Source organism: Myotis lucifugus, unplaced genomic scaffold (genome assembly GCF_000147115.1).
Source record: "Myotis lucifugus unplaced genomic scaffold, Myoluc2.0 scaffold_55, whole genome shotgun sequence".
NCBI classification, from domain to species: Eukaryota; Metazoa; Chordata; class Mammalia; order Chiroptera; family Vespertilionidae; genus Myotis; species Myotis lucifugus.
In genome coordinates, this window is record NW_005871103.1 from 5,603,407 (window position 1) to 5,616,531 (window position 13,125).

Genomic DNA, 13,125 nt, shown 5'->3' on the forward strand with positions numbered 1-13,125 from the left:
TACTCGTCCTTCTCTCTGTGTGTTCACTCGCTATACCTGATGGTTGGCAAAAGGTACATTCTTTTCAAGTGAATTGATTTGGACTTATCATCTCCCCTCAGGCCGGCAAAGGAATACGAACTACCTTGGGATATAAAACACTTTTCTGTGAAGTCATATCCTAACTCCCTCCATTAAAACCCTAGAATTGCACTCAAAGCAGGAGAGAATTACTAAAATTATCCCAACTCTTTGGTCTATCAAACATTGAGCAGCTGTATCCATAAAAAAGGGAATAAATAATTTATCCAAAACTCTTTCTTTGCACATCCCCAGGCTTGTGGTAGCATCGTTTGCAGGAGGAGGCTGAACCAGAGCTTAGGAATTCCGAGTTCTGCCTTGACCACACAGGAACTAGCTTTGGCCTTACTCTCCCTCATATGACATCTGACATAAGGCTAATGACATAAACCTGGGCCATCCATTACGGTAGCCGTGAGCCACCTGTGCCTATATGGCAACTGAAATGGGATGAGCCTGAATTGAGATATGTCGTACATACTAACTATACACAGATTATAAAGATACAAATAAAAAAAATTAACAATGTTTTTATACTTGGGTTCAAAAACTAGGAATGTCACAAGAAGAGTATATTCTGGACACCTCACTGCCATCCCGTTCTAAGGTGACAAGCCATTGATGATCCTTTGTTCTGCTCAATGTGTGGGGTTAACATGGACACCTTTAGCACAGGCTGCTCCAGCCCTCAGCTGCCGCGTAGCCATTTGGAAGGCTGCAGGCCAATTTCTGTGAATTCGCAGACACCTCTCTCCTAGCTGCTGCTGAATCAGTAGGAAGTTTTTAATTTAAACGTCTTCAGTTCATGGATGTGATTAAAATTCCTAGGCCCCAGGCAAACTTTGTCAAAGGGACTTGCAACCCATTGCTCCTAGAATATTATATACAGGCACCCTAGGGCGTGCCCTAGAGCTGTGTGTGTGTGTGATGGGCAGGGCTGGGACTTTTGTGCCGCATGGAGGGAAGAAAATCCACGTTAGGAGAAATACAACTGCACGGTTCGGGCAAGGAATGGTGAAGGGTTGTGTCTGTGCTAGCGTAGGTGGAAGTTCTCATTACACCACGTCAAATCGCATCCCTTGCCTCTGATTCGAGTCTGCACATTCATCTCTCCCTCCCACCTCAGCTTTTATTGATGATCCACCTCCAGGCAGTGCACAAATGCAAACCTCTTTTTACTGTCTCTGAGTAATGATATTAATTCCAATGCCTAGGGATAATGCATTGCTTATTAAACTCTGTAGCAATAACCATTAGATGGTAATTCAAAGGGAAACTAAAAAGGGTCGAAAAGCACCCCTGTCCCTCCCAGCAACAACGGTTGGAATGAAACAAAACAGAGCTTTCCTGGAACACTGTGCGGAGATCGGTAAGAGCCTCCGCTGCCTATTTGCTGCGTGATCTTTGAAGTCACCTAAACTTCAGGTGACTTATCTGTCAGCAGAGAATGATGGTACCTACATCCTAGAGTTGTGAAGGTTAAATGAGAGATACCTGCAGAGCCCTCAGTAGCCTGACTCATATGTGGGAAGAGCTTGATTGAAGAGTCTTCGTAATAAGATCTCTTATTAAGAATTGTGATATCACCCGCATGTGCTGTGCTGTCACTATGCAACAAACCCAGTAAAGTCACCTTAAACACAGGTGCTTCCTTCTAACACTACTGGTGGCTATGCAAGCCAAAGACTTCAGTAAATAAACCTGACATGTCTCTACCCAATCACCAGGTTATCAGAAATTCCTTTTAGAAAGTCATCCCCATTTGAACAAGCTTCTATCAGGTGTCACTTAGAATCATGATTATACTCTAAACAATGTATTGAATTTAAGATTATTGAGGTTCTTCTCAGTACACTCAGTTTTGTAAAGAGCAGCCTCCTCTCTAAACAGTTGTCCTGGACCAGGTGACTTCAAATACAGAATGCTGAGGGACTGAGCTCAGACAGATGTGTTATCTCTTCCCCATCCACCTTGTCCAGGTTGAACATCCTTGAACAGTCCTCAGTATTCCCAACCCCTCCCCGGCCACTCCCCCTTATGTATGCTGATCACTTGCTAGAAAATTCTTTCCCCTTTCATGTTGCCAGTCAGCTGTCACTCAACATAGGATCTCAGATGGAATACCATCTCCTGCGGAGAGTCTCTTGGTCCTCCAGATCTGTTCCATACCTGTTCTATGCTCCCATTGCTCCTGGATGCCTTCATTTCATTGTGTCCTCTCACACTTAAATATTCCCATTGTTTGTTTGATGTCTGTACTTCCCACTAGATGGCTAGCCCCATCTGGGTAGGGATTTTTTTAGTCAACACTGTGGTATACAGTCCCTGGTGCTCTACACAGTTAAGTGCAAGTAAAACGATCTTTATGAGAATTTTTTTTCATGTTGCACATAACTATGTGGTTAAAAATTAGATTACTTTCTTTTATATTTTAACAGTTCTCATCCAATATATTTAAAGTTTGCCCAGTGCACCATTGAAATGATCACATTCTGCTTTTATAGGTTACCGCTTAATAGCATTGCAACCAACAAGCTTCTGATCTTTCAAGAAGTCATTATTTAATACATTGGTACGATAGTACAAGGTGACATTCTCTCTCTCTAAGATGCCTTAAGACTTAAAAGCACATCACACAATTTCATAAATGGTAAAGATTATTGATTGTAAAATCCTGATGGAAAAGAAGGCAGAGCCTGATGTTTGAATTCTAAGAGTTATGATCAGATACCGTAAATCACCAAGAACAAAGGACAGATATTTTAATACTTAAAATCAGGAGGTTGGAAGAGAACATGAAGGACCCAATTTCAATCCCCTTGTCTCTTTGAAGAATCAGAACTCCTGGGAAACCTTGGGTCTTTGTCTGATTGCTTCTAAGCTAAACAGTGACTTATTGATATGGCTCTATGAAATGATTTTAGCTTTATGCCCTTGTTTAGGATTTTGCCATAGCTGTTAGCCTGCTAAATCATGTTTGAGTTCTGTCTGCTTTTCAAGGCAATTTGACATCAGACCCTACTCTAACTTGGCTAACTTATTTTCTACTATACACACATGGTCTGGTCGCTCTCTCTCATTTGACTATAAATGCTGTGTGAGGTACTAGTCACTTAATTTCAAGCTGGCAACAAAACAATGAATAAGACCCAGTCCCTACCTTCAAGTAGCTTATGGTCTATTGAGTGAACCAGGCAATGTAAACTTGTTGGGTGTACCCTATATGCAAGGCATCCTATCTAATAATGAGGGAATATGCAAATTGACCGTCACACACTCACAAAGATGGTGGTGCCCATAGCCACAAGATGGCGGCGCCCAGTCCCCTCAGCCCTGCTGGAGTCCCCCAGTTCTTTCAGCCCTCCCGGGGGGGTGGGGCGGAGGTTTGACAGGCGCACGGTGCAGCCAGACCCACTGTCAGGCGTGTCTGGCTGCTCCTTGCGCCTGCCGCCAGAGTCCCACAGTCCTTTCAGCCCAGCCAGGGGGTAGGGGGTGGGGTGGTTGGCAGGTGCATGGTGCAGCCAGACCCATCCTCAGCCCCCCAGCTGCCCAGGGCCAGCCTGAGGTGCAGACAGGCCTTGGATGGCCGGGCTGAGGAACTCCCCTCTAGTGCATGAATTTCATGCACTGGGCCTCTAGTGGAAGATATAAAAATGAGTAAGAACAATGTGTGGGGGAGCAGAGCCTGCATGCCAGGCCAATACTCATTGTCAGGGCAGCTCAGCTTTATAGGCCAAGGGCCTAGTAGAAACAACCACTGAAAGGAAAGGCAGTCTGGTTGGCTTTTGTGTGGGGAGGAACTTTGCTAAAGAAAATTGGGGAGCTAAAGCTTTAAAGGGCCTGGATGAGAATGGTGTTAGGAGGGAAAAAGAAGGGCCAATAATGCATCCAGGAGACTATCAGTTCTTAGCACAGTTCTCTGCATATAATAGACTCGCAATAAGATTATGTATCAGATTCATGATGTTTTAGCCAGTGCTCCAGACATTCTCGATGTTATATGATAGGACATTTTCCTCTCCAAGTATTAGATGACAGATTATTAAGATGCATATACAAAAGCTCTAAACATTTGAGTGGGAATATTTGGTGGATCGGGGAGGAATGAAGGGTCAGTAGAAATAATGACACTTCTTCCCTGTAAATGTCAAAGGTTAAAAAGGAGAACATTGGCAGATTGACTTCTAATCACCCCTGATAAAGGTCAGAACTGCTTTATATGAAATTAACTTTGTCCCATACATTAGCTATGTATCACTGTGAGATGCTGAATCTGCAAAACGTGTCATGTGCACACTTGGTGGCAGCTAGTGTGTTAGGTGCATGCAGAGTTTGATTCTTGAAAGGGTGTCATTGGAATGGCATCCTCTTTTCTCAAAATATCAAAGACAGCCCTGGACCCTGGCTCCTGAGCTATAGAGCTGAGTTACATGGAAGATGCTGTGGAAGGACTTTTCTAAAATTGATCATTTTCATTAGCTTGACAGTATGTTTTTATCTTTTTAAATCCAGGTTTGAATTTTAAAAATTCTTACATTATCCTTATTTGCATTACTGTTGTGACTTTTCTTTTTTAGGGTCTTGTTTCTGACTTCTAAAGTGTGCTGAAAAATGAAACAATAGAGGAGAACAGGCCTTAAGAAACACATTTTAAAAATAATTATATGATTTTATATTATTGAGTTACAGGATATGTATAGGAGGTATTTTCACAAAAAGCCAGCAGTCAGAAAATCTTGCTTCTCATTCCTGCTGTTGACAGTGTGTGACTGTCTCCACACCACATACTCACTCCACGTCTCAGCCGCCCATCTGAGAATTGAGATGAGCTATACCTTCCCCACTGAATGTTGCAAATTTGCAGAGACCAAATTAGTTAATGTATAGGAAGAAACTTTTATTGCAATGGTCTCTCCTGGAGATGCATCATGTTTTATTGGACATAGCAGCTGTTTACAACTCTGTGTTAATGTTTCAGAGACTGAACCTGGGCTCAGCTAGAAAATGTATTGTTAAAAATTTGGAGAGCTTTGCCACGAGTGCAAGCTTTGGGAGTGGTGAACGTACATGTCACATGCTACCCATTCTCAAGTGGCAAGTTTGGATGTTATCACCATCTTACCCATTTGTATGAGACTCAAGTCAGACCCCACTCCAGATCTGGACACTTGCTGCTGTTTGCTGCTCTCATGGTTATGGAGCCAGGTCAGTACTGCTGCCTCCAATGGCCAAAGGCTGTTACAGTGACTGCTCAGTCACTCATGTCAGCCCTCACCTGCCCCTGGGATTCCCCTTGTTGTCACCAAGGCCTGAGATGCCCTAGCCTGGCTCAGCCCCTCACACGGCCATGGGACAGATAACATTTGTACCTTATATCGGCTTTTCCTCCTTTCCTGCCTCATTTCTTTCTCCCCTCCCCCTTGCTACCCTGGGATGGCATGCTCTACTAAATTAGGAACATTAGGAATGCATAAGCTTTTGCCTCAGGCTGGCTTTCTGTGGAATTTGGCTAATATAACATGTAAATATACAAAAATGTATGTGTACACACACACACACACACACACACACACACACCCCTGTGTACACAGAGAGAGCAAAAGGAACATTAGAATTTGTTTTTCTGAGCATCTGCCTGAGGGGATCTTGAAGGAAGGCTTGTATGTTCATGAAGAGGGCTGGGGAGGATGGGCCAGGAGGCCAGTCAAGGTGCCTGCTCTCCAGCCCAGCCCCAGAGAGTTGGTCTGAACTCATGGAGAAAGGAGACTTAAGTGGGGGACTTAGCAAAACTCATCCACTCACTGGCTATTAACAATTTAAATAGTAACATTTTTTTTCTTAAGACAAATGGTTATTTTTAATTGATAAATGTTTATGCCAATAGATAATATTAAGACATATTGAAAATCCATAAGAAGTATAAAAAGAATAAATAGTAACTTAATGGAGGATCCCTGAGTCAAGGCAATGTTCCAGGTGCTGGGGATTCAATGATAAACAATGAAAACGTGGTCCAAGTCCTTATGAAGATTAAGGTCTTGTGGATGAGAAAGACGAGAAATAAGCAGATAGCCAAAGACAGGAAGTAATTGAAAGTTCTGACAAGTGCTATGAAAAAAGTAAAGAGATGCAATAGAGAATAACGGAGGGGCTGGGGAGAGTCCCCATTTGGACATGTTAGGGAAGGCCTTCCTGCAGAGATGACATAAGAGAGGGGAGCAGAGGCCCATGCACAGAATTGGAGGGGGTGCCCAGAGCATTCCAAGCTGGGTGGAAGGCCCAGAGATCAAAAATGTGTGTGAGGACGTGAAACACACTAGGCCGATTGTATTCATGAAGCACTTACTGGCGTTTTACGTGTAGCATTGCACTTGACTTCTAACGATTCAGTGAGATATGTAGCTTTGCTTGTGAGGAAACTGAAGCCCAGGGGAGTCACACAGTGAGCGGGCATCTGAGATTCTGACCCAGCCTTCTCCTGGGAGCCGTCCACCATGGATTCCAGCCTGGTAGTTAGAAGCTTGCACCAGGCCCCTCATACTATCCCCCTAGGCAGCCTCCTGTAGAGAGAAGCTTGGACCAGGTCTCAGAGGCCTTGTGGGTCAGGAAAAGAGCTTAGATTTCATTGAGTGCAACAGGAAGTCACTGAAGGGATTGAGCCCTGGAAGATAGGATCCACTTAATGTATCCACTTGCTGCAATGTTAGAATAGATTGGAAGAACAAAATTGGAAGCAGGATATTAGAAGGCTCGGGTAGAAGCCCATGTATGGTATGTAGTAATGGTGATTAATACTCAACCAATGGTGATTAATATTCTTCAACCTGCTGAGATGGAGAAAAAGAAAGGACTTCAGGGGTATTTTGTAGGTAAAATAGATCTTTCTCATGGATTAGGTAGAGTGGGAAATGGGAGAAAGGGCCTACTCAGAGATTTTTTTTTCGGAGTGTGAGCAAACCTTCATCAGGCCCAGGTGACAGAGGGTAACAGTGTTGTCCTCCCAAAGGCATGTCTGCATTTCTGTATGGACTATCCCATGGGCCTAGTGCACAGAGCAGGGAGGCCGGCAGAGACTTGGTCTGGGCTCCCTGAGTACGGGAGCAGCCTCACTCTGGAGGACCTGGACACAGGGCCCATGGCTGGGTACTGTCCCCTAAAACACCCAGTGGAGAGGCACAGCTGGGTACCACAGGAGGCTCTGGGAGTGAGGGCACACAGGGAATAGCTGAAATAGCCACTGGTTGAAGTGTTAGCATGGCCTCATTTGAACCCGAAACAGTGTTTGTAATATACTTCCAGCTATGGCCACTTTTGACTCTTGGCAACTGCTCAGAAGGGTTGAAAATCAGAATTAAGAGGTGTCATAAAGTTTGTTTAAGTGCTAAGCGACCAGGTGGCTGCCGTTATTGAGGCATGTACATTAGCTTTTATTCCCCCATCTCCCTTGTCATGCTGACTTCATCTAGAGAGAGAAAAGTGCCCAGCATTAATGTCCTCATTTTTCTGTATCTTGCTGAGATGGATCTAATAACTGAGGGGGAGTGGCCTGAGACCTATGGGTATACATCTCTGGGACCATCATCCGGGAGTTATGAGTAGGCAGAGAGGCGATTTCCATTTTCTGTGATAACTTCCCCAGTGAGTAGGTGGGAGGGTGCCATGATTGATGAGCTAAATTAGATGGAAAGTGGCTCAAATCAGATTCTAGGTGATTGCTTCTGCCTCTCGACTCACTGCACTTATTTTCTCTTCCACTCATTTAGCAAGTGATTATGGTCTGTCGTGTGACTTCTATTATATTGTTGCTTCACTCTTTACCTTTTTGTGTTGCTTTCTCTTATTTTTCCAGCTAGATCAGTTACTGCTTGGAGGCAGAGGTGTGTTTCATTTATGGTTATATCTTCTGCATGTCCTACACAGGCTACTAGTATGTGCACAGTGATTGCCTAGTGTTTGCATGCAGCTTCCGGCGGGAAGCTTTCTAACGAAGCTTGCTGAACTTATCTTGCCTTAAAAAAATAGAAAGGAAGGGTAAGGGCCACATTAAATATGTTTTAGTTTAAAATATGCAGCCTTTTAATCCTGTCCAGGTAGCTCAGTTGGTTAGAGCATCATCCCCATATGCCAAAGTTGCAGGTTCATTCTCTGGTGAGGACACATATAAGAAGTAACCCATGAATGCATAAATAAATAGAATAACAAATTGATGTTTCTCTCTCTGTCTCTCTCTCTTTTTCTTCCTCTCTCTCACTCTCTAAAAAAAAATCAATAAACAAAATTTAAAAATAATAAATAAAATATGTTGCCTTTTAATAAATGAATTTGAGATAACTTTGTTCTGGCCAGCATAGCTCAGCCACAGAAATAGTTGTTTTTCTGTGACCATGAAACTTTGTTTATCCAGTGGTGGGGAACCTTTTTTCTGCCAAGGTCCATTTGGATATTTATAACATCATTCGAGGGCCACACAAACTTATCAACTTAAAAAAATTAGCCTGCTCTATGCCCTAACCGGTTTGGCTCAGTAGATAGAGCGTTGGCCTGCGGACTCAAGGGTCCCAGGTTCGATTCTGGTCAAGGGCATATACCTTGGTTGCGGGCACATCCCCAGTTAGGGGGTGTGCAGGAGGCCGCTGGTCGATGTTTCTCTCTCATCAATGTTTCTAACTCTCTATCCCTCTCCCTTCCTCTCTGTAAAAAATCAATAAAATATATTTAAAAAAATTAGCCTGCTCTATTTGGTCAAACATTTAATTTACTTACCTCTAATGTCTTGGCAGGGCCAGAACAAATGATTTCTCAGGCCTTGTATGGACCTCGGGCTGGATGTTCCTCACCCCTGATAAACAATATATGAGGTTGAATCATGTGATATTGCTGATATTTGGGCTACAAATATGGCAATATCTTGTGAATTAATCTGATAAAACAGATGAGCCAATAATAATTTATTCATCTGATTCAGTCTGAGATGGAGGTGAGCGAATGGAAAGCAGACCCACTTCTGCTATAACAGCTGAGGGGTGGGGGTGGGGAGCCGATGATGAGGGAGAGGCAGTGATGGCTGAGCAGACATCCCTGAGTAACCACTGATTTTTGTCTGAGGTGAAACTTCTGTGCTTGGCGTGTCCTTTCCATTCTGATGGTGCTCAAGACCCTCTGGTGTCATCTAAACAGGAGTCGTGATGAGGCCCAGAAGGGTTAAGGCATGATTCCCAGGACCCATTCACTGCCAGCCCCATCATCTTGGAGGCTGCCAGAGGTTATCAGGGGAGGCAGCTGAAGTCACTGTTTCACAGTTTTCTTCTCTTTCCTTCCTTTTTTTTTTATATTCAATAAACTCACCCTACCTCCTTTCCCCTCATTATTGAACACTGGGTTTTGAGTACTGGGTGCAGTCTGTGGACGTGGTGGGGGTAAGGGAAGGCTTATATTAGCTTTCCCTCTCCTTAATTCCTCTGGTTAACTCAGAGGTATCTTCTAAATTCCCCTGAGTAACTCATATTCACCAGCTGGACAGCATGAGTGGGAGGGGCTGCCTTGGCCTTATTTACCGAGAGAGCAAAGGGGAGCCTGACTTAGGTAGAGAAGAGAGACTGGCAGGGGCAGCTTGAGGACAAGATCTGTCAGTGGAAGTAGGACCTGAAGAAATCCAGAAGAACAAGTCTAGAAACTGAACTAATTGGGGAAAAGAAAATTATCAAGTGTATTTTTACCATTAGACAGAGCAAGAAATATTTTTTAAAACCCAGTCTGCCTTGGATTCTGTCAATACTAAAAGCGTGATCAGCCTGGACGAATGGCTCAGTGGTTGGGTATCGACCTAAGACCAAGGAGGTCACAGTTTGATTCCCAGTCAGGACACATGCCTGGGTTGCAGGCTCAACCCTCCAGTGGGGGGCATGTAGGAGGCAGCTGATTGATGATTCTCTCTCATCAATGATGCTTCTCTTTCCTTCTCTCTCTCTTTCTCTCTCCCTTTCTCCATTCCTCTCTCTGAAATAAATAAAAACATATTAAAAAAATAAAAGCATGATCAGAGCATAGCTTTCTGGAGTCAGAGAAGTACTGGAAGTGGGGAGAACATTTGACTTAATGTTTTTAGAACTCTCTGCAACCCTCAGTTGTGAATATAAGAAACAGCCAAAGCCTTAGTATGAAGAAAAATTAAGGTATATTCAAACATTGTACCAACCCACTCCCCTTGTTATTACCTGTGGAAAGAAATACTGTGCTGTAGACTCTTTATTCATTCATTTATTCCATAAATGAGCCCACCTGGCTATTTACATGGATCATTTGGTCCTTGTAACAGCCTGAGAATTAGGAAGGTGGTATGTCTAGTTTATACAGACGGAGAAAACAAACCTCAGAGGAGTTAAGAAACGACAACAAAAAGAACTTACCTACAATCACACCGATTTCAAATCAGTTGCAGAGAAGGGATTCAAAACTAAATTTATCTGATTCTAGAGCAAGCGCTGTAGTAAAACGTCATGTGTATTAATTCTTGCTACTGGAAGTGTCTTTAAAAAGGAAAAGGTGGCAGGTGAAGTTCTTGTAAAGAAAAAGGCTCAGGGTAGGCCACTGCTCCAGGCCCAGGGTGCAGTGGGTATCAAATGGGATGCCTGCTTGGGATTCTCCCAAGAGCAAAAATGCAGGATCTGAGACCCTGCCCCAAATCAAAATTGGAATTTTAACAGGATCCCAGTGTGCTCTGTAGGCACATTAAAGTTTGAGAAGTGTCCTGACCACCACAAACCTGCTTCTCTCTACTTGCACCATTTTGGTCCTTTAAGGGCCTGACTCCAGCAGGGCACCTGGTATCAGCTTACAAGACACAAACCCCAGGGACATAGGCTTTTTTTCTTTTGTTTCCATAACACCTTCTCTTATTTTTCCAGGATTTTTAAAAATATATATTTTATTGATATTTTACAGAGAGGAAGGGAGAGGGATAGGGAGTTAGAAACATTGATGAGAGAGAAACATCGATCAGCTGCCTCCTGCACACCCCCTACTGGGGATGTGCCCGCAACCAAGGTACATGCCCTTGACCGGAATCAAACCTGGGACCCTTCAGTCCGCAGACCGATGCTCTATCCACTGAGCCAAACCGGTCAGGGCCCAGGCTTTTTTTATTTGCCTATATGGCAATGAAGCAAGGAGAAAGTGAAAGAGATGAAATTAAGCAAGTTGTTTGTTATTGTTTTGGTGCCAGCCTTATGCCTCCTTTCAACATTGTGCTAAGCCACATGGCTAACAATGTCCCCGTGAACATTCAGCATCTCCTGTTAGAATTATTACAGCTCCTATAATTATTTGCAGGCTCTGCACATTTGGTTGCTCATTCAATGCAGAGAACAGCTCTGTAGGTTTTATTTCTATTCACACACATACTCAAGCATTGTATATGGCTGAGCATAAGTGTGATATGTTTCAACCTTTGAGGACAAATTTGAGAAAACCACCATTGACTGAACCCCAGAGTTTAGAGTGGCCCATTTTGGTCATAACACGGAACCAGCTATGCTGTAACATGTGCTGCTTTTTACCACACAGGTTCGTTCTTAGCTCTGAGGACTGTGCCATTTGCTTCTGCTTTCAGCATCAGTACAGATGGGCTTCCACAATTTGTCTCTCTCATTTTTCCCTACATGTGATTATGAATGATCTATGCAGCAGAAATAAGAGAAAAAAATTTCATAAGCTGGGTCTACCATGTGGTCTGAAGAGAAATTGAGCAGAAGTGACATGGAGTCGATAGGAAACCCTCCACCCATCCACAGCCTGCCATGTTGGTGAGGAACACCATGTCCAATTTCTACAGGGCGCCCTTTCAAACAGCCTGATGTACATTCTCAGGGAGGAGTTAGTAAAGGGAATATTTTAAATAGAAATGCAGGTCACTTCCTTTAAAATGGAAAAAATAGGTACTCAGGGCACTGGAATTTTTAGTTAGTAGTGGATCTGGCAAAGTAACCTTCCTTCTCAGCACCTGTGTCCAGGGGTAAAGGATGGTGAGGAACGAAGAGTATTTTGTTTCACTTGTCACATTTTTTAGTCATCAAATCATTGTCTTCCTCTGGGGTCATTAAGAAAACATTTTGGCATTATGCTACATTGAGTTTTGTAGAGGCATGTAGAAGGGAGAGAGAGAAAGAGAGAGAGAGAGAGAGAGAGAGAGAGAGAGAGAGAGAGAGAGAGAGAGAGAGATTAGTGTTAAAGTTAGTGGTGAGCTTTCATGGGGTTATTTCAGAATATGTTTAGTGGGATATCATTTTGAATAAATATCTCCCTTTAAGTGTTTATGAAAAGATTTGGTGAAGTTTATGAACAGTATAAGAAATTGAACTGTGCAGAGTTGGTATTTTTTAAGAAAAGTCTTAATCTGAAATAAGTGTTGGTAGTGATTAGATTATGTTTAATTCTCTTAGCCTAAGTTTTGTTATATATTCCACTTATGCCAGATCATATGTTTATATTGAGTTGTAAGTTGTTGGTGGGTTGTGAAAAAATTTAATGATTAGTGATCAGCATCTGTGTTTATTGAAATGAAATAGAATGGAATAAAATGGAGTAGAGTGGAATAGAAAAAAATAGCATAGAATAGGAAATATCAGACTTCATTGAATATGGTAAGAGTTTTTACTCTTCATGTACATGTGTACTTGGTCACTTTATATCCATCTATCTATATTTACACACAGATATTATATATTATATATTGCATAAATACATTCAGTATGACAATTGTTTTCAAACTTTGTTTTTGAATGTGACTCACAGTAAAGTTTGAAAACCACTGCTTGGTGAATTTTGGCAGAGTCATAATATAATCTCAGCCATGACTGGCCCATTGAAAATACTACTTTAAGTAATGAGCAAACTTGTCATTGTTCCTTTGGCTTTTCATTTATTTGGGAATTTTGAAATGGCTATACTTTTAAATTTTAAATCATTTCTCTCTTTAGCCTCTTTTTCCTGGAGACAGTGATTAGTTATGAATGAGGGAAATAAAGCCACACTTCAAAGTTCAGCATATATTGCCATAGCATAATTTTC